The sequence below is a fragment of the Hyperolius riggenbachi genome, chromosome 4 (genome assembly GCF_040937935.1).
Source record: "Hyperolius riggenbachi isolate aHypRig1 chromosome 4, aHypRig1.pri, whole genome shotgun sequence".
Lineage (NCBI taxonomy): Eukaryota > Metazoa > Chordata > Amphibia > Anura > Hyperoliidae > Hyperolius > Hyperolius riggenbachi.
Window position 1 is genome coordinate 168339673 of NC_090649.1, and position 26616 is coordinate 168366288.

Below are 26616 nucleotides of genomic sequence, written 5' to 3' on the forward strand. Positions count from 1 at the left end.
TAAAAATACACCCCAAAACACATTATACTACTTCTCATGAGTACGGTGATACCACATGTGTGACACTTTTTTGCAGCCTAAGTGCGCTAAGGGGCCCAACGTCCTAATCACAGGTCATTTTGAGGCATTTGTTTTCTAGACTACTCCTCACGGTTTAGGGCCCCTAAAATGCCAGGGCAGTATAGGAACCCCACAAGTGACCCCATTTTAGAAAGAAGACACCCCAAGGTATTCCGTTAGGTGTATGGTGAGCTCATAGAAGATTTTATTTTTTGTCACAAGTTAGTGAAAAATGACACTTTGTGAAAAAAAAAATCAATTTCCGCTAACTTTTGACAAAAAATAAAATCTTCTATGAACTCGTCATACACCTAACAGAATACATTGGGGTGTCTTTTTTCTAAAATGGGGTCAGTTTGTGGGGTTCCTATACCGCCCTGGCATTTTACGGGCCCAAAACCGTGAGTAGTCTGGAAACCAAATGTCTCAAAATGACTGTTCAGGGGTATAAGCATCTGCAAATTTTGATGACAGGTGGTCTATGAGGGGGCGAATTTTGTGAAACCGGTCATATGCAGGGTGGCCTTTTAGATGACAGGTTGTATTGGGCCTGATCTGATATATAGGAGTGCTAGGAGGGTGACAGGAGGTGATTGATGGGTGTCTCAGGGGGTGGTTAGAGGGGAAAATAGATGCAATCAATGCACTGGGGAGGTGATCGGAAGGGGGTCTGAGGGGGATCTGAGGGTTTGGCCGAGTGATCAGGAGCCCACACGGGGCAAATTAGGGCCTGATCTGATGGGTAGGTGTGCTAGGGGGTGACAGGAGGTGACTGATGGGTGTCTCAAGGTGTGATTAGAGGGGGGAATAGATGCAAGCAATGCACTGGTGAGGTGATCAGGGCTGGGGCCTGAGGGCATTCTGAGGGTGTGGGTGGGTGATTGAGTGCCCTAGGGGCAGATAGGGGTCTAATCTGATAGTGTTACAATCTGCATCTGCTGGTAGATTTCTGTATGTACTACCTCTGCTTCACCAGCAGATGTCACCATCCTCTATGAATTTACAGCCTGAACTTTCCTCTTCCCACCAGCAGAGGGTGGACTCTCTGGAGATGTCTTCACAGACAGGGAGGAGGCCTGGACAATCACATGGCCTTTCAGCATGGTATTTAGGCCACACCTGAACACTCAGAGCTTGCTAGCTCTTTGTTCCTGATCCTAGCCATCCTGACCTGAGTTCCCTGTTTCTGGTGTTTGTTCCTTGATTCCCTGCTGTATGATCTCCCGTGTTTTGACCTTGTGCCTTGTATTCCGACTACTCTTTGCCTAGCGATTACTGTACTGTTTGATCTCCTGTGTATGACCTTGCTTGCCTGACTATCCGTGTGTCTCCTCCTCGATTGTTATCCTGCATATATATATATATATATATGTATTGTGCTTATTATTTGGATCCAGGGTCCGTGTGCACACAGTTCTATACACTGGACCTACTCTGCATAACTCGCTTATGCAGAGAGGTCCTTGTATAAACCCTGATTTTCATACCTTTCTGTATGCTTATTGTTGTATCTACCTGTATTATTGGTTGCAGTGCATGTATGTGTATAGAATACATTGCCTGCTAGTCTATGCTGATTGTTTTCATGCATGAGGTTAATGCACAGCATCATTCTATTGTTATTTAATAATAAATTCTTATTATTCATTTAATCCTGGTTTGTCAGTCTTTTCCTAAACCGTGACATCTCTGCCTGGTTGCAGGGTTTGTGCGTTGTTTCTGTTTGCTCCAGGTGCAGCGCACAAACTCCATGCAAATCGTAACAGATAGGTAGCAGTGACAGGGGGTGATTGATGGGTAATAAGTGGGTGTTTAGGGTAGAGAACAGATATAAATACTGCACTTGGGAGGTGATCTGACGTCGGATCTGCGGGCGAACTATTGGTGTGGGTGGGTGATCAGATTGCCCGCAAGGGGCAGGTTAGGGGCTGATTGATGAGTGGCAGTGACAGGGGGTGATTGATGGGTGGCGGTGACAGGGGGTGATTGATGGGTGATTGACAGGTGATTGACAGGTGATCAGTGGGTTATTACAGGGAAGAACAGATGTAACTAATGCACTGGCAAATTGATAAGGGGGGGTCTGAGGGCAATCTGAGCGTGTAGGCGGGTGATTGGGTGCCCGCAAGGGGCAGATTAGGGTCTGATCTGATGGGTAACAGTGACAGGTGGTGATAGGGGGTGATTGATGGGTAATTAGTGGGTGTTTAGGGTAGATAACAGATGTAAACACTGCACTTGGGAGGTGATCTGACGTCGGATCTGCGGGCGATCTATTGGTGTGGGTGGGTGATCAGATTGCCCGCAAGGGGCAGGTTAGGGGCAGATTTATGGGTGGCAGTGCCAGGGGGTGATTGATGGGTGGCAGTGACAGAGGGTGATTGATGGGTGATTGACAGGTGATCAGTGGGTTATTACAGGGAAGAGCAGATGTAACGAATGCACTGGCGAATTGATAAGGGGGGGGGGTCTGAGGGCAATCTGAGCGTGTAGGCGGTTGATTGGGTGCCCGCAAGGGGCAGATTAGGGTCTAATCTGATGGGTAACAGTGACAGGTGGTGATAGGGGGTGATTGATGGGTAATTAGTGGGTGTTTAGGGTAGAGAACAGATGTAAACACTGCACTTGGGAGGTGATCTGACGTCGGATCTGCGGGCGATCTATTGGTGTGGGTGGGTGATCAGATTGCCCGCAAGGGGCAGGTTAGGGGCTGATTGATGGGTGGCAGTGACAGGGGGTGATTGATGGGTGGCAGTGACAGGTGGTGATTGATGGGTGATTGCCAGGTGATTGACAGGTGATCAGTGGGTTATTACAGGGAAGCACAGATGTAAATATTGCACTGGCGAATTGATAAGGGGGGTCTGAGGGCAATCTGAGCGTGTAGGCGGGTGATTGGGTGTCCGCAAGGGGCAGATTAGGGTCTGATCTGATGGGTAACAGTGACAGGTGGTGATAGGGGGTGATTGATGGGTGATTGATGGGTAATTAGTGGGTGTTTAGGGTAGATAACAGATGTAAACACTGCACTTGGGAGGTGATCTGACGTCGGATCTGCGGGCGATCTATTGGTGTGGGTGGGTGATCAGATTGCCCGCTAGGGGCAGGTTAGGGGCTGATTGATGGGTGGCAGTGACAGGGGGTGATTGATGGGTGATTGACAGGTGATTGACAGGTGATTGACAGGTGATCAGGGGGATAGATGCATACAGTACACAGGGGGAGGGGGTCTGGAGGGGGGGGGGGGGGTCTGGGGAGAATCTGAGGGGTGGGGAGGTGATCAGGAGGGGGCAGGGGCAGGGGGGGATAAAAATAAATAGCGTTTACAGATAGTGACAGGGAGTGATTGATGGGTGATTTAGGGGGTGATTGGGTGCAAACAGGGGTCTGGGGGGTGGGCAGGGGGGGGTCTGAGGGTCGCTGTGGGCGATCTGGGGCAGGGGGGGGGAGAAATCAGTGTGCTTGGGTGCGACATAGGGTGGCTGCAGCCTGCCCTGGTGGTCCCTCGGACATTGGGACCACCAGGGCAGGAGGCAGCCTGTATAATACACTTTGGAAACATTACAAAGTGTATTATACACTTTGTATGCGGCGATTGCGGGGTTAACATCCCGCCGGCGCTTCCGTATGGTCGTCGGGATGTTGCAGCGGGTGAGCTGAGACAGGCGCCGGCGGAGGATCGCGTCACGGATGACGCGATCGCTCCGCCCATGCCCCTAAAAGGATCGCCGCCTCTGTGGGTGAGCTGGTCCTTGCGGGCTCCACTTCCCGGCCCCCCCTGTGCGTTAGGCGGTCGGGAAGTGGTTAAACAGTATTCACACAAACCATGTCAGGAATTCACAAGGAAAAAAAAAACTGAAAAATTGCTTCATGTCTCACAGCATTAAGGCAGCTGATACAATTCTGTCATGAATGGTGTTGTACTGTGTAAAGCATAGTTTTAATATTTTGTGCACTGATATGCAACACTTTATTTGTTTAAATGTCTCAAACGTTAACATATTGTGTAGAGTTTAGGATAGTAGGGTTCAGCTATATACTGTAGCTGTTCTTGCTACAGTATAAGATATAATGAAGCAATATGTTTGAGGATTTTTTTAAATGTATATATACAGTGTTTAACACTGGGAACAAATACACATTATGAGTTTGTAAAGGGATAACTGAGCAAAATAATGTACACAAAAGATGAATTTACCATGTAGTAGAATGGAACTTTTCTAAAATAAAAACACTGGAAAAGGTGGCATTAGAAAGTAATCATAGTAATGTTACCAATACTTTTATTCAAATTGGTAATGCTAACTTAACACTTAATCAAATGATTCATTTATTTCTACTATCTATTTTGTGTAAGCTGAACTGGAAATAAAAAATGTCTTTCCTTCAATTTATGACTCTGGCATCAAGCAAAGGTTATATATTTTCCCAAGTTAAGCATCAAACTTTTAATAGAACAAGTCATCATTTCAAGCTTGAAATTCAGAGCATTATGCTTGTACTAGTATTGAATTTTATTTTTTTACAACTTGTCAAAGAATCTTAAATTTAAAGTCATCCTATGCACAATCGATCCTCCTGACTTGAGCTATTAAGAAAGGAAAAATGAAATATTTATTATTTAAACACTGTTCTTTTTTTCAGTTGTATCTGCAGCAGTGTTCTTTGTCCCATCAGCACCAGAATGAAAATTTAACTTGATGTTTTAAAATGCCAATATATAAATTCCTCTTCTGCTGCCACAAGAAATTTCACAAAAAATATATATCCATTTCATTGTGTCGCTCTATACATGAATTTAACTTTTCTCTACATAAGCAATAAATTATCTCTGCAAAAAATATTCTTCTGTTATTTTTCAAGTTGCAACCCCTCTCATCAAGTTACCCTCCCTTAGCCATCAATCAAAAAATAAACAGGTCTCTTCCTTTATAATGCTATCTAGAATAAAGTATCTCTTTATAGAAAGTTGGCATTTTCAATGAAAGGAGACTAGAGAGCCTGTTATTTTTATTTTGCTTTTGGGATTCTTGTTAGTGCTACACACAAGGCTTGTAAAGGAGTACTAGAGACAGGTGTACTTCTAGTAGGCCAGGCACTTTGTCTCGTATTGATGTGTTACATTTTTTTCTTTATTGAATTTCATTACTTTCACTTTTATAGTATTTTAGTGCGATCTACAATAAAATAATCCACATATCTGCAATCAATCCTACATTCAGCTGCACAACTCATTTACCTTTCTCTTTGCTTCTCAAATGTTGTTTTAGCATTGACAATTCTTTCTCTACCTGCCAATGTTCAAAGATAAAATAATAATAATAATAATAATAATAATAATAATAATAATAATAATAATAATAATAATAATACTTGTTGTTGTTATTATTATAAGTAGTAGTATTAGTAATCAATTCTTATACTTTTTGAGCTCACTTGTAAGTTTGGATATATTCTACATTAATACCATTGTGTACAGTTCTTTAACAACAGAAGGACAGAATGCTATAACATATGAAGCAAGATCTGTATTAGCTACAAAGAAGGAGTTTCAGATGTCATAGTACAGCCAGCTTTCAATGTTTTTTTTTCTTTCTGGCAGTGTCAACTGTTATATTTTTATCTGCTAAAATTCTGGACATGACCTCTTATTCTGACATTCTGGTGTTACTTTTCAACTTGAACTAAACTTCTAAGGTACAAAAAAAAAAAAGAAAAGTTGTGTCCATTTTTGGCCACTGTTTCTTGACTTGACAGGGAAGAATGCATTGTTTGTAGCATAGAACATATTCCCAGGGGTTGCTTTAGCCATGATGACTTTATCAATAGCCTTTAATTCACAATAGGAAGCTCTCTGTACAGAAACATCAGCAATTTTGACGACATGAAATGGATTTATTCTTTTCAATGCCGCCAAGTACATGTTTGACTTTTATTACATAAATAAATCCAGACCTGACCACTTTATACCTCTTTTGAAAGATGCACTGCCTACCATGTAAATGTCTTTTATTTTCTGGGAAAAAATGAAACATTTAGGTTCCCTGTGTGCCAGAAAAATAGCGTACAGCTCACTGAAACAGCTCTTCCTATTTGCATTGTGAACACAAAAATGTAAATAAATTATTTAACTTTTAACACTGACTATAATAAGTTTTCATGTGAAAATATAAGAATTTTTCTAGTTAGATATACATTCAGCTCAGCGTGCTGAGATAGTCCCTAAAGAAAGAGATTCCTGCTGGGCTATGCTAGTTGACTGCATCATATTCCACACATTTTTCTGCAAAACTGAATTTCATTTTGACTTGCACTCTAATTTTTGTACTTGTATACAGCATTCTAGCTGTATTGTGTTTCAGAAAATTCTGGATTAACCATTAGACCATAGCCTTTAGATCACAGACATCACTATTCAAGGGATTTGTTTAACAGCACCGCTATTGGAAATGTCTGTTCCTAGGGCTAACCCCCACATAATTTCTAATACATTTTACTTTTTTTTTTAAGGCCCGCCAGCGAATCACCGTGATCAGCTGTCATAAGCATCAGCCTATGACATCCGATTATTATTATGTCTCACACGGCTGTCCCCAGTACAGCACTGCCATAGATCGCATCACTGTACCGTGTAAACAGATGGCGGTTTAGCTGTCTAACAGTCTCCTAGCGGTGATCACTGCTGGGAGGCTAATGATGGAGTGGAGCTTTATCATCCAAGTGGAGATGTGTGAGCATCAGCGAGTGTGATCTCCTGAAAAACACGCCCCCAGGACTTTACACCAATTGGCGTTAGGCAGTCCTGGGACTGCCACCGCGGCCACGCCCATTGGCGTGAAGCGGTCAGAATCAGGTTAAGCTAGACCAAGTCACATTGCTCCATGTAGGTACAGCATGGCTCTGTATTTATAAGGTTTGGCTACTAAACTAGCAGGTCTAGAGTTAATAAACTGCTACTTATGGCCACAAAAGGCAGATTATGAAAATAAAAATATTACAAAGGACAACTGAATGTGTCCAACAGTTAAAATGCGGTTTCAGGCAATAATGGGACAATGTTGTACTTTTAAACCTACAGCAATTGGTCTTCTCCATGTACAAACTTACAGAAGAAGACCTCAGAATCAGAATCAGAATCAGAATCAGAATCAGAATCAGAATCAAGTTTAATGGCCAAGTACAGGGGTTTGTACCTGGAATTATTTTTAGCACATACAAGCTCAAGTAGTACACAAGACAAGATATACAGTAATGTAGGCTAACAGATAGGCAATAGTAGTACCGGAAGACAATAGAGTACTTAGTAAGTCAAGACCACGTAAGGAGATGTAACGTCGGCGAGTGACTACCCAGGTGTGAGCGCTGGAGCAAGGGAGTGTGGTTGGGAGGGACGGTTGAGGAGATCAATTGCTTGGGGGAAGAAAGTGTTCCTGTGTCTTGTTGTCCTGGTGGGTAAGGACCTGTAGCGGCGACCTAAGGGGAGGAGATTGAAGTAGCAGTTGCCAGGGTGAGTGGGGTCTCTTGCTATCCTAGCGGCCCTTGAGCGCAGTCTAGAGCAGTAGAGGAGGTTGAGTGGTGGGAGGGGAGTACCGATGATCCTTTCCGCAGACTTAATAACCCTTTGTAATCTGTACCTGACGTTCGCAGAGGCCCCTGCATACCATACGATGATGGAAGAGCAAAGTATTGACTCAATGGCAGCAGAGTAGAAGCAGCTCATAAGATCTTGCGACATTCCAAACTTTTTCAGCTGACGTAGGAAAAACAGTCTTTGCTGGGCCTTCTTCTGGATAATTGTGGCATTTTCCTCCCACCTTAGGTCACTGGATATGGTGGTGCCTAGGAAACGTGCGTGCAGGACCCTGGCAACCTCCATGCCTTCGATGAGGACTGGAGGGAGTGCGGGGTGGCCTTTTCTGAAGTCGATGATCAGTTCTGCGGTTTTAGCTGTGTTCAGAACCAGCTTGTTTGCCTTGCACCAGTTGCAGATATTCTCAATCTGTTGGCGATAGGCTCGTTCGTCACTCCCGTCTATAAGGCCAAGGATGGTGGTGTCGTCCGCAAACTTGATGACCTGGACCGAGTTGTTTGTTGAGGTGCAGAAGTTCGTGTACAGCGAGAATAGCATAGGGGACAGGACACAACCCTGGGGGGCACCCGTATTAGTGACTCGTATCTGCGAGGAGAAGGTGCCAAGTTTGACTGCCTGAGTCCTGTTTTTTAGAAAGTCCTTCAGCCAGCCACAGAGGCTGGGATGCACATTGAGGAGGGCTAGCCTGTCACAGAGGATGTCAGGGCTAATGGTATTGAAGGCAGAGCTGAAGTCCAAGAGGAGGATCCTGACATAGGTGTTTGGTCTGTCTAGATGGCTCAGAATGTGCTCCAGGCTGATGTTGATGGCATCCTCCACAGACCTGTTGGCCCTGTAGGCAAACTGGTATGGGTCCATCAAATCCCTTGTGGTCTTTTTCAGGTGGGAAAGAACCAGCCTCTCGAAGACCTTCATGATATTTGATGTTAGTGCGACAGGTCTGAAGTTGTTTAGGTCAGTGGCACCTGGTTTCTTTGGGATGGGGATGATCGTGGAGGTCTTTAGGCAGGAGGGAACCCTGTGTTCTTTTAGAGATTGTGAGAACAGGGAGGAAAGGACTGGGGCCAGTTGGTCCGCACAGGTTTTTAGGCAGAGGTTGGACACGCCGTCCGGGCCCGATGCTTTCCTGGGGTTGAGTAACTTGAGTTGTCTCAGTACCTCGGTCTCTGCCACACTCAGCGTGGCAGGGGGGCCTGGGCTAGTGTGAACAGGGGAGGTCTCGGCAGGTGGCACCTGGTCTTGGGGTACATTTGCTTGGTTGTCTTCGAACCTACAGTAGAATCTGTTTAGGTCTTCCGCTAGCTTAGCGCTGGGAGTCGTGTGTTGAGGCGGACTCTTGAAGTTTGTGGCCACCTTGAGACCTTTCCAGACTTCGCGTGAATTGTTTGAGCTGAGGCTCAGCCGCAGTCTATCAGAGAACTTTCTTTTTTCTGCTCTCAGTTCCTTGTTGAGGGTATTTTTGGCCTTCCTGAACTCCGCTAGATTGCCGCTCTTGTGGGCTGCCTCCTTGGCTCTACGTAGCAGGCGTAGCTTGTTGTTGAACCAGGGTTTATTGTTGGGAAACACCCTGTAGGACTTTGACGGAATGCACATATTCTCACAGAAATTGATGTAGGACGTGATGTTGTCTGCCCATTCATCAAGGTCGCCATTCGGTGGTGCAAGGGCTGGCCAGTCGGTGCAGTCAAAGCAGGCCTGTAGTGTTAGCTTTGCTTCTGTCGTCCATTTCTTAGTTGTCTTAAGGATTGGCTTGGAGTTCTCAAGTTGCCTTTTGTAGTTAGGAATCAGTTGGACGAGGCAGTGGTCTGAGTTGCCGAGGGCTGCTCGGGGGACAGCCTTGTAAGCTCCCTTGAGGGTGGTGTAGCAGTGATCCAGAGTGTTCTGGTTCCTGGTTGGGCATGTGATGTGCTGTACAAAGCGTGGCATCTCTGAGTGAAGGTTGGCTTGATTGAAGTCGCCCATGATGATGAAGAGGGAGTCTGGAAGGGCCATCTCCCATTTCGAGATGATATCGCTTAGGATGCATGTGGCATTCTTGACGTCTGCATCGGGGGGATGTAGACCCCTGCGAGTACAAAGGAGGCGAATTCTCTAGGTGAGTAGAATGGTCTGCAGTTGATCAGGAGGACTTCGAGGTCTGGGGAGCAGCCTTTGGTCAGGATGGTCAGCTCATGGCACCACTTGGAGCTGATGTAGAAACAGACACCTCCACCTCTCTTCTTACCAGATGAGGTGGGGTCTCTGTCCGCTCGGAGGAGGTTGAAGCCTGGTAGGTGCAGAGAGTCATCTGGGATAGTGTCGTTGAGCCATGTCTCTGTGAAACACAGAACAGGGGTGCTGTGTTCGATCGAGGGCTTGTGGCTCAGTAGCTGTATTTCATCTATCTTATTTGAAAGGGAGCGGACGTTGGCTAAGAGAATGGATGGAATGGGAGTCCGCATCCCTTTCTTTTTCAGTTTCACCAGTGCTCCTGCTCGCTTCCCTCTATGGCGCTTAATTCTGTGACCTTGTGCGCAGTTCCTCATGAGGTGGTCAACATGATCCCAGATTGCCTCCTTAAGTTTAATAGCCTCTGGGAGTGCGTTGTTAGATGCATGCTCCCAGTGTACTAGTTCGGCTCTGCTGAGGATTGTGCGATGGGTGGTAAGGGGGATTTGGGCCTGCATTGTGAAGGGGGCCTACGGGGGGGGGGGGGCATGCAGTTTTGGTAGTAAGGGCAGTCAGTACAGTAGTAGTACTCATCAGCAAACAGTATAAAAGCATACAGGGCAAGTATTACAACAATATTACAATATTACAAGCATACAGTAAGAAGGTGCATACAAGCATACAGTAAGAAGGTGGTATCAGTTAGTGCAAGTTAAAAGCAGTTATCAAGCAGGTGGGCAAGGCATTCACAGTAAACCATAGAAGCACTAGAAAACAATCCGACTACAAAACAAATCTGACCCCCACAGCCAGTTCACAGGCTAGTAGCATACAAAACAAGAAGGCAGTAGATAGATGGACCATGCTGCAGTCACGGGGCAGTAGACCCCAGAAATAGCCAAAGTGCAAGCTAGTAGCCAAGTGCAAGCAAAAGTAGCATTTTTTTTTTGTTCGTGGGCAGCACATGGAAGTAGCAGTGCAGATTTGCAGGGGCTCTTGTGAAGAGTCAGCAGTGCAGTAAAGGGACACAGCGGCTCTGCCAAAAAAGGCAATTATGAGCACAACTTACGTGTGCGGCTTCCAGGCAGCTGAGTGCCTACCTCCCAGGGGGTTTGCCCGTGGCAGTGGCTGGGTAGTCCGGCGCCAGGAGTCCCTTGAGCAGTGGCTTAAAGCCGACGTAGAGCCCTGAGATGGTGAGGCTGGCGGTGCGCCGATCATTCAGTGGAGCTGGGCCTGAAGGGTTCCGGCTGTGTGAGGGGCAGGCGGACTGCCGCTGAGATGAGCGCCTTCGGGGGTTGAAGTCTTCCCGAAAAGGATGGATGCACCCGGCGGCTGTCTGTCACGCAAGCCCAGAGGAGTGTGTTGCAGTCGAGGACCGGTTCGGTGGCAAGATCCAGTGTGGAGTATGCAGCACGTGGGAGTGGACGGGCGGGCTTCCGCAGTTCCCAGCAGCAGATGGAGGCAGATGGCTGGCGGGATGTGTGGGATGCCTCGGTCAGCAGCACGTGGGCGGTGGGAGCCGGTGAAGTGAGCGGGCGGCTTCCGTGGTTCTGCAAGGCGATGGAGGAATTGTAGCAGCCGGCTTTGGTGGCGGAGCTGAGGGCAGCGTTGAGAAGCAGGCCCGGAGTTCTGCCACGTGGTTGTCCGAGGCGGTCGACGGGCCCAGAGGGAGCTGGAGGCACATCTGCTAAAATCCTAGGACCGGCAGGATCCTGATGGTAAGAACTGATGTAATATGGTGGTAAACATGCTCCTGTGCTAACATGTTTGGAATGTGCTCTTAGTATTAAGCTCAAATTGATAAATAACTTTCAAAAAACACTAATATTTCTCAGTTTTACCATTTGCTATGTTGTCTTTGTACTAAATGAATTACTTTCATGATCTCCAAATAACTTCATTCTGTGTATTTACTTTTAACACAATATCCCAGCTTTTTCAAAAGTGTACCCAGGATGCCCCTGGGGGAAGGGGGAGTGGAGGCTGGGACAGAAAGCCATGTTCCCTGGTCCATGACATGCCTTTATGTCCCTGTGCACCACTTTTCCCATGTCCTGCTACCCCCCCCCCCCCCCCCCAAAAAAAAAAAAATTGAGGACATGCAGCTTATCTGAAATCTTGAGGGGAAAGGTTGAGGCACTCCTGCAATTCCCCCCCCCCTGCTCTGGGTATCAGGAATTTTCCAACCCTCCTCCCACTGGCCCTTTGCCATCTGTCTCCTACCCATTCCCCACCTGGACTCCCCTATCTGACACCACATTCTCCGGAATTCCATGTATCCGGAAAATGTGCTGAATGAAGAGACCTGCCAATTCTTGAGCAGAGGGGAGTCCGTCCAGAGGAATACAATGGGCCATTTTACTGAATCTTTCGACTACCACCCAAATAACAGTTTTGCCATCAGACCTGGGGAGCTCACCCACAAAATCCATGGATATGTGGGTCCAAGGTTCCTCAGGCACCGGCAATGACTGGAGTTTACCAGCAGGGGCCTGTCGGGAAGGCTTACTTCTGGCACATACTGAACAATCCCTCACAAATTCTTTACAGTCAGTGGCCAATGATGGCCACCAAACACATCTGGAGAGTAAATCCTGGGTTCTTACACCCCCGGGATGCCCTGAGTTTTTATGAGCATGAAACAGTTGTAAAATTTGCAAACGGAGGTGTAAAGGTACAAACAGGAGCCCAGCAGGTTTCCCCTCAGGGACATCTCGTTAGTAAGGCCCTAACTTGAGAGACCAATCCTCCCATGTTTCAGTTGCTGCTAAAACAATTTTCTCAGGCAGGATGTTTTTAGGGGTTGAGGGCTGTAGCTTCTCAGGATCAAAACATCGGGACAGGGCATCGGCTTTAATGTTTTTATTTCCCGGTTTATATGTAATTATGAATCTAAATCTCGAAAAAAACAAAGACCAACGAGCCTGTAGAGGACTGGGTCTCTTGGCCCCCTCAATGTACTCTAAATTCTTGTGGTCAGTATAGACCGTGATAACATGTTCTGCCCCCTCTAACCAATGTCGCCATTCCTCAAACGCCAGTTTAATAGCCAATAGGTCTCGATTTCCAATGTCGTATTTTCTCTCAGCGGGAGAGAACTTACGCGAGAAGAAGGCACAGGGATTAAATCTGCCTTGGAAACCAGAATGCTGAGACAGTAGAGCCCCAACCCCAATCTCAGACGCATCCACCTCCACAATGAACGGGCAAGTGACATCCACGTGTCGCAAAATAGGGGCGGAGCAAAACAAAGTCTTAAATGATGAGAAAGCAGTATGAGCTTCCTCTGGCCAATGGTAAGTGTCTGCCGACTTTTTTGTGAGATCAGTGAGGGGTGACACTACAGAAGAAAAACCCTTCATAAATGTCCTGTAATAATTAGCGAAACCCAGGAATCTCTGGAGTGCCTTCAGACCTAACGGCTGAGGCCACTCAAGAATGGATGACACTTTCTGAGGGTCCATGGAGAGGCCCGAAGTGGAAATAATGTACCCCAGGAAAGGTACTTCAGACACTTCAAAAAGGCACTTTTCAACTTTTGCATATAAGCAGTTCTGTCGAAGTTTCTCCAATACCAACTTTACATGCTTTCTATGCTCTGACATATTCCGGGAAAAGATCAGTATATCATCTAAGTAGACTAGAACAAAACGTCCCAGGACCTCTCTGAATACTTCATTAACAAAATCCTGGAAGACATTGGGTGCGTTACACAGCCCAAAGGGCATGACCAGGTATTCGTAGTGCCCGTCGGGCGTGTTAAACGCCGTCTTCCATTCATCCCCTTCTCTTATGCATACCAGATTGTACACCCCCCTCAGGTTAAATTTAGAGAAGATACTAGCATCAGTGATTTGGGAAAACAAGTCATCAATTAAGGGTAGGGGATAGCGGTTTTTAATAGTAATCTTATTAATTCCCCTGTAATCGATACATGGGTGGAGACCGCCATCCTTCTTTTGAACAAAAAAGAACCCTGCTCGGCCGGAGACTTGGAGGGATGGATAAACCCCTTAGCTAGGGTTTTTTTTATGTACTCCTGCATGGCTAGTTTCTCAGGACCTGAGAGGTTATAGAGATGACCCTTAGGGGGCATAGTCCCTGGCCTCAGCTCAATCGGACAGTCATAACTTCTGTGAGGTGGAAGTTTGTCTGCCGACAGCGCAGAACACATCAGAAAATTCCGCATATTGCGGGGGAAGACCCTCAATCTGAACCTTGGTGGCACCTATGACAACTTTCTCCAAACAATGATGATAACAGAAAGGAGACCAGCTTAACAAATGGCCGGAACTCCAATCTATCTGAGGGGAATATTGCTGGAGCCACGGCATGCCAAGGATTACAGTAGAGGTGGCCATTTTTAACACAGAAAATTGTAGTTCTTCCTTGTGAAGGGCTCCTATCTGACACAATAAGACCGGAGTCTGAGAGAGAGGCTGTTTGCCCTGTAGTGGAGAATCGTCCACTGCAGTGACAAAAATGTGTCTGTTTTAAAGAGAACCCGAGGTGTGTTTAAAGAATCTTATCTGCATACAGAGCCTGGATCTGCCTATACAGCCCAGCCTCTGTTGCTATCCCAAACCCCACTAAGGTCCCCCTGCACTTTGCAATCCCTCATAAATCACAGCCGTGCTGTGAGGCTATGTTTACATCTGTAGTGTCAGTCTCAGCTGCTCCCCCGCCTCCTGCATAGCTCCGGTCCCTGCCCCCGTCCCTTCCCTCCAATCAGCAGGGACTGGAGTTCTGCAGGAGGCGGGGAGAGCAGCAGACTGACACTATAGAGATAAACACAGCCAGCTCTGACAAGCTGTTTGTCAGCAGCGTGGCTGTGATTTATGAGGCATTGCAGAGTGCAGGGGGACCTTAGGGGGGTTTGGAATAGCAACAGAGGCTGGGCTGTATAGGCAGATCCAGCCTCTGTATGCAGATAAAATTCTTCAAACCCACCTCGGGTTCTCTTTAAAGAGAGAAGGGGAATCCCCAATTTCATAACAAAATTGTGATCTATAAAATTAGCTGCAGAGCCCGAGTCTATGAATGCCTGGGTAGATACACCACTTTATCTCCCCAGGTAATAGAACAAGGAAGTAGTAATCTTTTATCTGATAGAGGTAAAACTGGCTCGCCTAGGGTAGTACCTCTAGCTACACCTAGGCGGCAGAGTTTTCCAACTTGTGCACAATGTGACCTTTTTCAGCACAGTATAGACACAGTCCCTCTGTCCGTCTCCGATTCTTTTCTACCTCTGACAGCTTGGAATGTCCAACCTGCATCGGCTCATCCAGAGGAGGGGGGAGGAGAAAAGATGGGAACAGTCCTTATTTTACCACGGGTTTGTTTTTGGTAGCGTATACGGCGATCGACCTTAACTGCTAGTGAGAGCGCCTCATCAACCGTTTTGGGTTCTGGATGACTGAGCATAACATCCGAAACGGGGTCAGACAAACCGGTCAAAAAGCAATCTAAAAGTACAAACTGCCCCCACCTAGCCGACACTGCCACTAAATTCCACAGCATAGGTCTCTACGGAATTGTGTCCCTGCCTGAGGGTCTTAAGTTTCCTTTCAGCGGTGACTGCAATATCAAGATCGTCGTAGATTATGGCCATGGCTTTAAAGAATTCCTGTACTGATGTTAAAGCCTCGTGGCCACTGGGAAGATTGTAAGCCCACGTTTGCGAGTCTCCTGATAATAACGTTTTAATAAAAGTTACTCTTTGGCTCTCAGAACCTGACGAGATCGGTCTTAGTTCAAAATAAGAGAGGCAGCGATTCCTAAAATTCTGAAAATCAGACTTATGCCCTGAGAATTTTTCGGGCATGGGTATTCTAGGTTCAACAACTTGAGAGGACTGCACGGGTGTACCCGCAGTCTGGAGGGTACGAACCATCTCAGACAGCTGGTTAATCTGTGCCTGTTGGTTATTGACCGTTTCGGTTAAATTATTCACCGCTGTGGTCAAGGCCTCAACCTGGCTACACAGTGCGTCCATAGCCATTTGTTCTGCTGTTATGTAACAATGTGTTTAGCAAGAGCACGTGTCGGGGGGGGGGGGGAGTTGTTTGGGGAGCGTTGGTGATAGATCCTACCCGATCTGGCTTGCCCCCCCCGAATCAGGTAGTGTAACAATGTGTTTAGCAAGAGCATGAATATCTGATTATGTGGTGATCTGCAGAATCCCCACTAATGCAGATATGTCCTAAGCCAAGTAATCAGTATCTTTCTGATAGTAGATCAGCGGAAGGCTCACTAACACCAAATCAGTACTTTAATAAGAGTGTGAACACAGGTGATTAGTGCACAGTATGCAGGAGTACTCCTATGTGATAGCCCCCTGGCAGTAGGGACTATCACTCAGAGAACGGTCGTACAGGTAAAGTCGATAACGGATCGGTCAGCAGCAGTACAGAATCGTCAGGCTAATCATAGTCAATGGTAAGCTGAGTTCGGCAACAGGTCGGACAGAAAGGTATCAGGAGGCACAAATCAGAGTCAGGGTACAGGCTGAGGTTTGGCAACAGATCAGATAGCGAAGAACAGAATCAGCAGGCAGAAATCGGAGTCAGGATATAAGCAGAGGGTCATACACAATAAATTAACAATTTTCAGGTATGATTATAGCTATCAAAGGTCTGAGCGCTCACACGAAGTATTCGCAACAGCAGACAAGGAGCAACTGACAGCCAGCTCCTTATATGCTGAGAGTCACTCAGCCAGACCGCCCAGCACCCCAGCCAATCCGGAGGCCTCCAGAGGTCAGCTGACTGAAGAGTCAGCTGACCTTCCTTCGTAAAGAATAAAGGTCCTGCCGCCGGGCGCGCGCGCAGCCCTGTCACAATGGGCGGCTGAAGGACCTTGACGACGAGCGTCGGGGAACGCCACCGGCTGAGCTGCAGAAGCGGCGAACACTCCGCTCTCCGCTGCGGCGATATCCCCGCCACTCGTTAGAGGCAGTATGTTTTTTGTTACTTTTAGTACACAAAAAAAAAGCCAACTTGGGTTCTCTTTAAAGCGATATTAAAATAAATAAAATAAAAGATAGTAAGAATAATTCAAATTCAGTATTCAATAGAAAACAATTAAATTGGAACTGAAAAATTAACACAGAATACCCCTTTGCCTGCACACTGATTTTTTTTTTTATTATTTACTGGAGGATGTATTTAAAAAATCTGTAATTGATACCTGCCCCTTTTTAGATATGGACACCTTGAAAATACATCCAGTGCCATTCGCTCTTCTCGTGATAATTGTATTTCTTGCTGTTGGCTGATCAGTATTATTTTCCCCTGCAAACATTGATCAATAGAGCTCCCATATCAGTTAAGGTGCTGACATTTCAATCCTTTGTATAACATTGCATGTTGTTGGCATAAAATATCTGAGTAATGAATGTATTTGGATTGTGTCACTTCATTATCATTTTATCAGGCAAATAGAAACCAGACATTTTTCTTGTGTGTGTATAGATAATGCTCACCAAGATGGCATTCCCCATTTATCAAGTGAAAAATATACAACACAAAAACAATGTGGTGATATTCAAATGGGAGTAGGTTTACAATATAAGAGGAAACAGATATGCTTCTACTTCTAGTAATTAGTCTGCTGTTTAAAAAGGCAATTTAACTATTTTTCGATTAAAAAAAAATATGTAGTAACAAAATTAAAGCTTAACCAAACCCTCATTTAAATAAATCAGACTACAAATGTGTTGATGCAATTATCCCAGCTTCAAAAATGTATTGTTTTGTAATCAATCGGGAGGATTTTTTTTTTCATTAAAGATGATTAAAGTTGTTGGAAGAAAGTGGTTAAAGTCGCTGAAAAATTACCAGGATACACATTTTTCTGTCCATGGGACATCAAGGGAGGGAAATCAATGAGTCCTTGTGAGGTTTTAAAGGGAACATGAAGTGAGCGGCATACGGAAGCTATCATACTTATTTCCTTTTAAACAATATCAGTTCTGCTGATCTGTTTGGCTTCAGTAGTGTCTGAAGCATGTGGCTAATCCATTCAGGCAGACTTCAGTCAGAGCACCTGATCTGCATGCTTGTTCAGGGTCTATGGCTAAAAGTATTGGAAGCACGAGATCAGCAGGATTGCCGGGCAATTGGTATTGTTTAAAAGGAAATAAATATGGCAGCCTCCATAGACTACTCATTTCAGTTGTCCTTCAAGGGACTCAAAGATAATGCACACGTTCAGAGGTAATATGTATTAGAACAGTTACTTTTTTTTTCATTTTGAAATAAATGATTACAGCTGTAGTGAGCACTGTTTCATATGTGTATTGTTTCACTGACTTTTACTGTCAGTCAGGTAAAATGTATTTGCACCTTCACACAATTTACAACCCTCCTCACTCTTGCAGCTTTATAATGTTACATCACCTCCTCTATGGTCAGACAGAAAACTGTGAATTCCTGTACACAAACAACAATGTACAGTAGCATATGACATATGCTATAGTATGAGTACTAGCACCTGTAGTGAATGCAGCAGCATGTAGCGGGGTAAGCTCTAGTTGCTGCTGAATTGTCAAGGGGAATAAATGGAACACACATGGTGAAAGCAGCCAGGGGGTCAGATAATAAATGCAAATACACTACATTTCAGGTAAAGTCACTGAAGATATATATATATATATATATATATATATATATATATATATATATATATATATATATATATATATACACAGTGGGTTGTAAAAGTATTCGGCCCCCTTGAAGTTTTCCACATTTTGTCACATTACCGCCACAAACATGCATCAATTTTATTGAAATTCCACGTGAAAGACCAATACAAAGTGGTGTACACGTGAGAAGTTGATCAAAAATCATACATCATTCCGAACATTTTCTGCAAATCAATAACTGCTAAGTGGGGTGTGCGTAATTATTCAGCCCCCTGAGTCAATACATTGTAGAACCACCTTTTGCTGCAATTACAGCTGCCAGTCTTTTAGGGTATGTCTCTGTCAGCTTTGCACATCTAGAGACTGAAATCCTTGCCCATTCTTCTTTGCAAAACAGCTCCAGCTCAGTCAGATTAGATGGACAGCGTTTGTGAGCAGCAGTTTCCAGATCTTGCCACAGATTTTCGATTCGATTTAGATCTGGACTTTGGGCCATTCTAACACATAGATATGTTTTGTTTTAAACCATTCCATTGTTGCCCTGGCTTTATGTTTAGGGTCATTGTCCTGCTGGAAGGTGAACCTCCGCCCCAGTCTCAAGACTTTTGCAGTCTCCAAGAGGTTTTTTTCCAAGTTTGCCCTGTATTTGGCTCCATCCATCTTCCCATCAACACTGACCAGCTTCCCTGTCCCTGCTGAAGAGATGCACCCCCGAGCAGTGTTAGTTTTCCACCACACATAGCGTTTTGCATTTTGGTCAAAAAGTTCAATTTTGGTCTCATCTGACCAGAGCACCTTCTTCCACTTGGTTGCTGTGTCCCCCACGTGGCTTGTGGCAAACTGCAAATGGGACATTTTATGCTTTCTGTTAACAATGCCTTTCTCCTTGCCACTCTTCCATAAAGGCCAACTTTGTACAGTGCATGACTAATAGTTGTCCTGTGGACAGAGTCTCCCACCTGAGCTGTAGATCTCTGCAGCTGGTCCAGAGTCACCATGGGCTTCTTGACTGCATTTCTGATCAGCGCTCTCCTTGTTTGGCCTGTGAGTTTAGGTGGATGGCCTTGTCTTGGTAGGTTTACAGTTGTGCCATACTCCTTCCATTTCTGAATGACCACTTGAACAGTGCTCCGTGGGATGTTCAAGGCTTTGGAAATCTTTTTGTAGCCTAAGCCTGCTTTAAATTTCTCAATAACTTGATCCTTGACCTGTCTTGTGTGTTCTTTGGACTTCACGGTGTTGTTGCTCCCAATATTCTCTTAGACAACCTCTGAGGCCCTCACAGAGCAGCTGTATTTGTACTGACATTAGATTACACACAGGTGCAATCTATGTAGTCATTAGCACTCATCAGGCAATGTCTATAGGCAACAGACTGCACTCAGATCAAAGGGGGCCGAATAATTATGCACACACCACTTTGCAGTTATTTATTTGTAAAAAAATGTTTGGAATCATGTATGATTTTCGTTCCACGTTGTGTCGGTCTTTCACGTGGAATTCCAATAAAATTGATTCATGTTTGCGGCAGTGATATGACAAAATGTGGAAAGCTTCAGGGGGGCCAAATACTTTTGCAACCCACTGTATATATATATATATATATGCATATACTATATACATACAGTATACAAGACATATTTCACCAGTTAGTTTGTTGCTGTAAACTATCTGCTGACAGGTTTGGATTGGGTAGTCATGAAAATACCAACTGATCCTAAATTCTACACTTAGGTATTACAGTCTCAAGCATGTGATACTGTAGTTTAACATGTGATGTACTGTACTTACACTTTAGGCATAACACTGTGGATTGCTGAGATTAAACACAGTCAAAGCAAATGTTAATAAATGTGTGTTACTGTTAATTACATGCAAATTTATGTAGATCGCCATGAGAACAAGTAAACTCATCACCTCATGCATTTCAATAAACCAATTCCAAGCTGCATACATTTACATAAACTCTTGATGCTCTCTCAATTATTACCACGTCATTGATCATTTCTATCTGAAAATGCCAATAAAGTCCTTTTCAACCAATATCTGCTACATCTTTCACTATCAATGTACACACCAAAACTCTCACGGGTGGCCTCCGCTTTAAAATTGGCACCACTCAAAAATGAGGTGAGGCTCAGGTAACACTATCCACAGTACATCACAAGCAAAAAAACCATTACCTCTTCATGTGCATATCAAAATTCCTTTAATGTTAGCGTACAAAAAACCCCACCATAACGTCATGCATCACCCATCCTTGTAAAACCTTTAAAAACACACTGGTTCAGCATGTAGAGCGCTTAGTGATGCTCAAATACCCCTTTTCAAAATTCGAGTTAGGTCGAATTCGAATAGTAAATTATTCGAGGTCAGTCGAATATTCGAGTCGAATAATTTTTACTATTCGATTCGACCTCGGACTTCGAGCTCACTATTCGAGTCGGTATTCGAGCTCACTATTCGAGCTGACTATTCGAATTGGCCTTAAATAGCTTCCCAACACTTGTTTTGAGGGTTAATGATGCAAGAAACATATTTTTTTCCAAGTGACAACAGCAAGTGATTATGTGGGGATGTTCCTTTAAAAAAAAAAAAAGGTGAAAAGAGAAGTTGTGTCCAGAATTTTGTTCAGTACTGTATATACTTCTTCTTCTTCTTCTTCTTTATCTTCTATATCTTCTTCTTCTTCTTCTATATCTTCTTCTTCTTCTTCATCTTCTTCTTCTTCTTCTTCATCTTCTTCATCTTCATCTTCTTCATCTTCATCTTCTTCATCTTCTTCATCTTCATCTTCTTCATCTTCTTCTTCATCTTCTTCATCTTCTTCATCTTCATCTTCTTCATCTTCTTCTTCATCTTCTTCATCTTCATCTTCTTCATCTTCTTCTTCTTCTTCTTCTTCTTCTTCTTCATCTTCTTCTTCATCTTCTTCATCTTCTTCTTCATCTTCTTCATCTTCATCTTCTTCATCTTCTTCTTCATCTTCTTCATCTTCTTCTTCTTCTTCTTATTCATCTTCTTCATCTTCTTCTTCTTCTTCTTCATCTTCTTCATCTTCATCTTCTTCTATATCGTCTTTTTCGTCACTTATTTCTCTTTTCATTTTTTTTTTTTTTAAAGAAATGCAGCTATTTTTGAGCGTAACAACAAATAGCTGGTGGCGCACGCATGTTGGAAGCGCCATTGTATGTGCTCCCTGGCAGTGGAAACACACAGACAGCAGGAGGTAAATTTAGCAGCAGGAGGAGGAGGATGAGTGTGTGGCAGCATGCAGTCAATGAGGCAGGCAGCGTGACATAATAGCCCTGGTACCTAGCGGTGATACCATGGCTGTAAATAAACACAACAGGAGGTCCCAGACAGCGGTCATGCAGCCCACATTGTGTCCAATACACAACTGGGACAACACAGTTTTCAACCCGGGCACCTCAGAAAAATTAAACCTTTTTTTGTAATGGTTTTGTAGTTTTGGTTTTACAACCAATTACACAGATATATAGCTATTTTTTGACGTAATAGCTGGTGGCAGAGTGGCAGCAGAAGGTAAATCTGTGTACCCTGGCGGTGGGAAACACAGACAGACAGCAGCAGCAGCAGGAGGAGGAATGGAGGAGAGTAATTATGTGAGCAGCTATTGTTTGACGTAATAGCTGGTGGCAGTGTGGCAGCAGAAGGTAATTCTGTGTACCCTGGCAGTGGGAAACACAGACAGACAGCAGCAGCAGGAGGAATGGAGGAGTAGTGTGAGTGTGGCAGCAGGTAGGCAGCGTGACATAATAGCCCTGGTACCTAGCGGTGATACCAGGGCCGTAAATAAACACAACAGGAGGTCCCAGACAGCGGTCGTGCAGCCCACATTGTGTCCAATACACAACTGGGACAACACAGTTTTCAACCCGGGCACCTCAGAAAAATTAAACCTTTTTTTTTTTTTAATGGTTTTTTGGTTTTTGGTTTTACAACCAATTTAGCTATTTTTGGACGTAATAGCTGGTGGCAGAGTGGCAGCAGAAGAAGGTAATTCTGTGTACCCTGGCAGTGGGAAACACAGACAGACAGCAGCAGCAGGAGGAGGAATGGAGGAGTAGGCGAGCAGCTATTGTTTGACGTAATAGCTGGTGGCAGAGTGGCAGCAGAAGGTAAATCATCTGTGTACCCTGGCAGTGGGAAACACAGACAGACAGCAGCAGCAGCAGCAGGAGGAGGTATGGAGGAGCAGTGTGAGTGTGGCAGCAGGTAGGCAGCGTGACATAATAGCCCTGGTACCTAGCGGTGATACCAGGGCCGTAAATAAACACAACAGGAGGTCCCAGACAGCGGTCGTGCAGCCCACATTGTGTCCAATACACAACTGGAACAACACAGTTTTCAACCCGGGCACCTCAGAAAAATTAAACCTTTTTTTTTTTTAATGGTTTGTTTGGTTTCGGTTTTGCAACCAATATAGCTATTGTTTGACGTAATAGCTGGTGGCAGAGTGGCAGCAGAAGAAGGTCATTCTGTGTACCCTGGCAGTGGGAAACACAGACAGACAGCAGAAGGGCAGTACACAGCAGCCCACTGTAGGTGTAAAATGTGTGGCTGCAGGCGACGTAATAGTCAAAGTGAACCAGGCTGGCTTAGTGAGCAGGAGCCAGGAGGTGGTAAAGGGTGGTAAGGCACATTAACGATGGTTCCGGCAGCCAGTTCATGTCCCCCTCTCGCCGACAACAGGGGCCAGGAACTCGCCTTCCACCCACGCCTGGTTCATCTTGAGAAACGTCAGTCTGTCCACAGACTTGTGAGACAGACGTGAGCGTTTCTCGGTGACCACGCCACCAGCTGCACTGAAGCAGCGCTCGGACAGCACGCTGGAAGGGGGGCAGGACAGCACTTCCAGGGCGTACTGCGCTAGCTCGCTCCAGATCTCCATGCGCTTGACCCAATACTCCATGGGATCAACAGGGGCATCGCTGTCAAGCCCGCTGTACGACCCCATGTAGTCAGCCACCATGCGGGTCAGGCGCTGGCTGTGACCGGAGGAGGATGCTGCTGCATGCATCTCCTCTCTAGTCACTGCTGCCGGAGCCTCTACAGTCCTGTAGAGCTCGTGGCTGAGAGACAGCAGGTCTGTGGGGCGCTTGCTGCTGCTGGATGCAGGCACCTGCTGCTGCCTCTGTGCTGGCTGCTGGACAGTGGGGGTGGAAGGCTGGGGGAAGGCTTCCTCCAAGCGCTCAACAAGGGCCTGCTGCAAGCTCCTTATTTGTTGCGCTGGGTCTCCTCCTGCAGGCGGCAGGAACTGGCTCAACTTCCCCTTGAGGCGTGGGTCCAACATCATGCTGATCCAGATGTCCTCCCTCTGCTTCATCTGGATCACCCTGGGGTCCCTGCGCAGGCACGCCAGCATGTGCGCTGCCATTGGGAAGAGGCGGGCCACGTCTGCTGGCACATCGACGTCAGTGCAGTCCTCATCCTCCTCCTCTGCCGCCTCATCCTCTCTCCACCCCCGCACCAACTCAGCTGCGCTGTGCTGATCCCCCTCATCAGCAGCCAGGTCAGGGACCTCCACCAAGTCCTCCTCCTCCTCCCCCTCAGAGGTGGACTGCGCAGCTGGTTGCCGCTCCTGCTGGTCCAAGGCTGCCGCTCCCTGTTCCAGCAAACCATCGAGGGCCCTGTTCAGCAGAGAAACCAGGGGCACCCACTCGCAGACCATAGCATGGTCCCTGCTCACCATGTTTGTGGCCTGCAGGAAGGGAGCCAGCACAAAGCACACCTGCTGCATGTGCCTCCAGTCATCATCGGGGACGATGGACGGGATGTTGCTGGTCTTGTCCCTTCTCCGAGCTGCGGAAACAGTGGCCAGGGCAAGGTACTGGTTGACAGCGTGCCTCTGTTCAACCAGACGCTCCAACATCGCCAGGGTGGAGTTCCAGCGAGTCGGAACGTCAATGATCAGCCGATGGCGTGGCAGATCCAGCTCCTTTTGCACGTCTTCCAGGCTCGCACAGGCTGCAGCCGAGCGCCGGAAGTGACGCACAACATTCCTTGCCGTTTCCAGCAGTTCGCCCATCCCCTGGTAGGTGCGCAGGAACTTCTGCACCACCAGGTTCAGCACGTGGGCAAGACAGGGGATGTGGGTCAGGTTTCCCCTGTCTATGGCAGCAACCAGATTGGCCCCATTGTCGGACACCACCTCTCCGACTCTGAGGCCTCTGGGGGTCAGCCAAATCCTCTCCTGCTCCTGGAGTTTGGCCAACACGTGGGCTGCCGTCAGCTTGGTCTTGCCAAGGCTGACCAAGTGCAGCAGCGCTTGGCAGTGGCGGGCCTTCACGCTGCTGCTGAGGCGGGGGGTTTGGCCAGGTGTGGCGGAGGATGGCAGAGGATCGGAGGAACCCGCTGCAGTTCCCCTGACCCTGCGGGGTGGCACCACCCACTGTGTTGCTGCTGCTGCTGCTGCTGTGCCCGCTGCTGCTCTCCCATCCTCACCCCCTTCCACCAAGCTGACCCAGTGGACAGTGAAGGACAGGTAGCGGCCTGTCCCGAAGCGGCTGCTCCAGGAGTCCATGGTGACGTGGACCCTTTCACCAACCGCGTGCTCCAGCCCTCGCTCCACATTGGCCATCACAAAGCGGTGCAGTGCTGGAATGGCCTTGCGGGAGAAAAAGTGTCTGCTGGGGAGCTGCCAGTCTGGGGCTGCACAAGCAAGCAGCGCCCGCATGTCGCTCCCCTCCTGCACGAGCGTGTACGGCAGGAGTTGGGAGCACATGGCCCGTGCCAGCAAGCCGTTCAGCTGCCGCACGCGACGGCTGCTGGGAGGCAGAGCCCTAACCACCCCCTGGAAGGACTCGCTCAAAAGGCTCTGGCGTGGCCTTTTGCTGACACGGGAATCACCAGACACAGCGGAGGAGGCCACTGAGGACTGGCTGCCAGAACAGGCCTCAGTGTCGGCGGCAGGAGTTGCAGAGGGGGGAGGAGCAGTGCGTTTCCGCACTCCTGCTGGTGCTGCTGGAGGAGCAGGAGGGCGGGTGGCTGCTGTTGCTGCTGCTGAAGGCTGTGCAGTGATGGGTGTGGTGCCACTGCCAGCACCAGATGCCTTCAGCCTCTGGAACTCCTCATGCTGGTGGAAATGTTTAGCCGCAAGGTGGTTGATCAGCGAGCTGGTGCTGAACTTTAAGGGGTCTGCACCTCTGCTCAACTTCCGCTGACAGTGGTTGCAAGTGGCGTACTTGCTGTACACAGTGGGCATGGTGAAAAAGCGCCAGATTGGTGACAGAAACATCCCCCTACGGCATGGAAGCGCTGCTGCCTGTCTCCCTGTGGTGGTTGGGGGGGGGGCTTGGGTGCGGCTGGTGGTGGTACTGGCTGATGCTGCTGCTGCTGCTGCTGAGCCTGAGACACCAGCAGGCTGTGGGTCGCTGCCAATGCTTGCAATGATGCGCCTCCTTGCAAGGCCCACAAGCGCATCCTCCTCCTCCTCCGAGCTGCTGAGGACGACATCCCCTGGAGGTGGTGGCACCCAGTCTCTGTCTGTCACCGGGTCATCAACATCATCCTCCCCCTCCTCAAACATGTCCTGCTGGGATGATGACCCCCCAAACTCCTCTCCTGATGCATGGATGGGCTGCTTGACTGTCGCCACAGTCTTGCTGTCCAATCCCTCATCCCCCAAAGTGCCCATCAGCATCTCCTCCTCAAAATCGCCAACAACAGCAGACAATTGACTCATCATGCCTGGGGTCAAAAGAGTGCTGAATGAGAGGTCGGCGACTGACGGTGAACTGGCCTCCTCCCCAGACCCTGCTGGGCGGCTGCTGCGAACAGGGGTGGTGGTGGTGGTGGTGGTGAGGGTGGAGGCCTCGGATGCAGAGCTGATGGCGGGCTGCTCATCCTCCGTCATAAGTTGCACCACAGTGTCTGCATCCTTTTCCTCAATGGGACGTTTCCGACCCGGCTGGAGGAAAATCGGAGCAGGTGCTACACGCTGCTGCTGCTGTGTCTCTGCAGCGTGAGTTGCAGATGCTCCTGCTGGGCGGCGCCCAAGGCGTCTACGGCCAGTGGCTATGGGAGGAATGTTAGCCACTGACGCTGCTGCTGCTGCTGCGGAACTGTGCATGGTGGCGCGCCCGCGGCCGCGGCTTGCCACAATGCTGCTCCCTCTCCTCCTGATTCCCTTGCTGCCCTTCCCCTT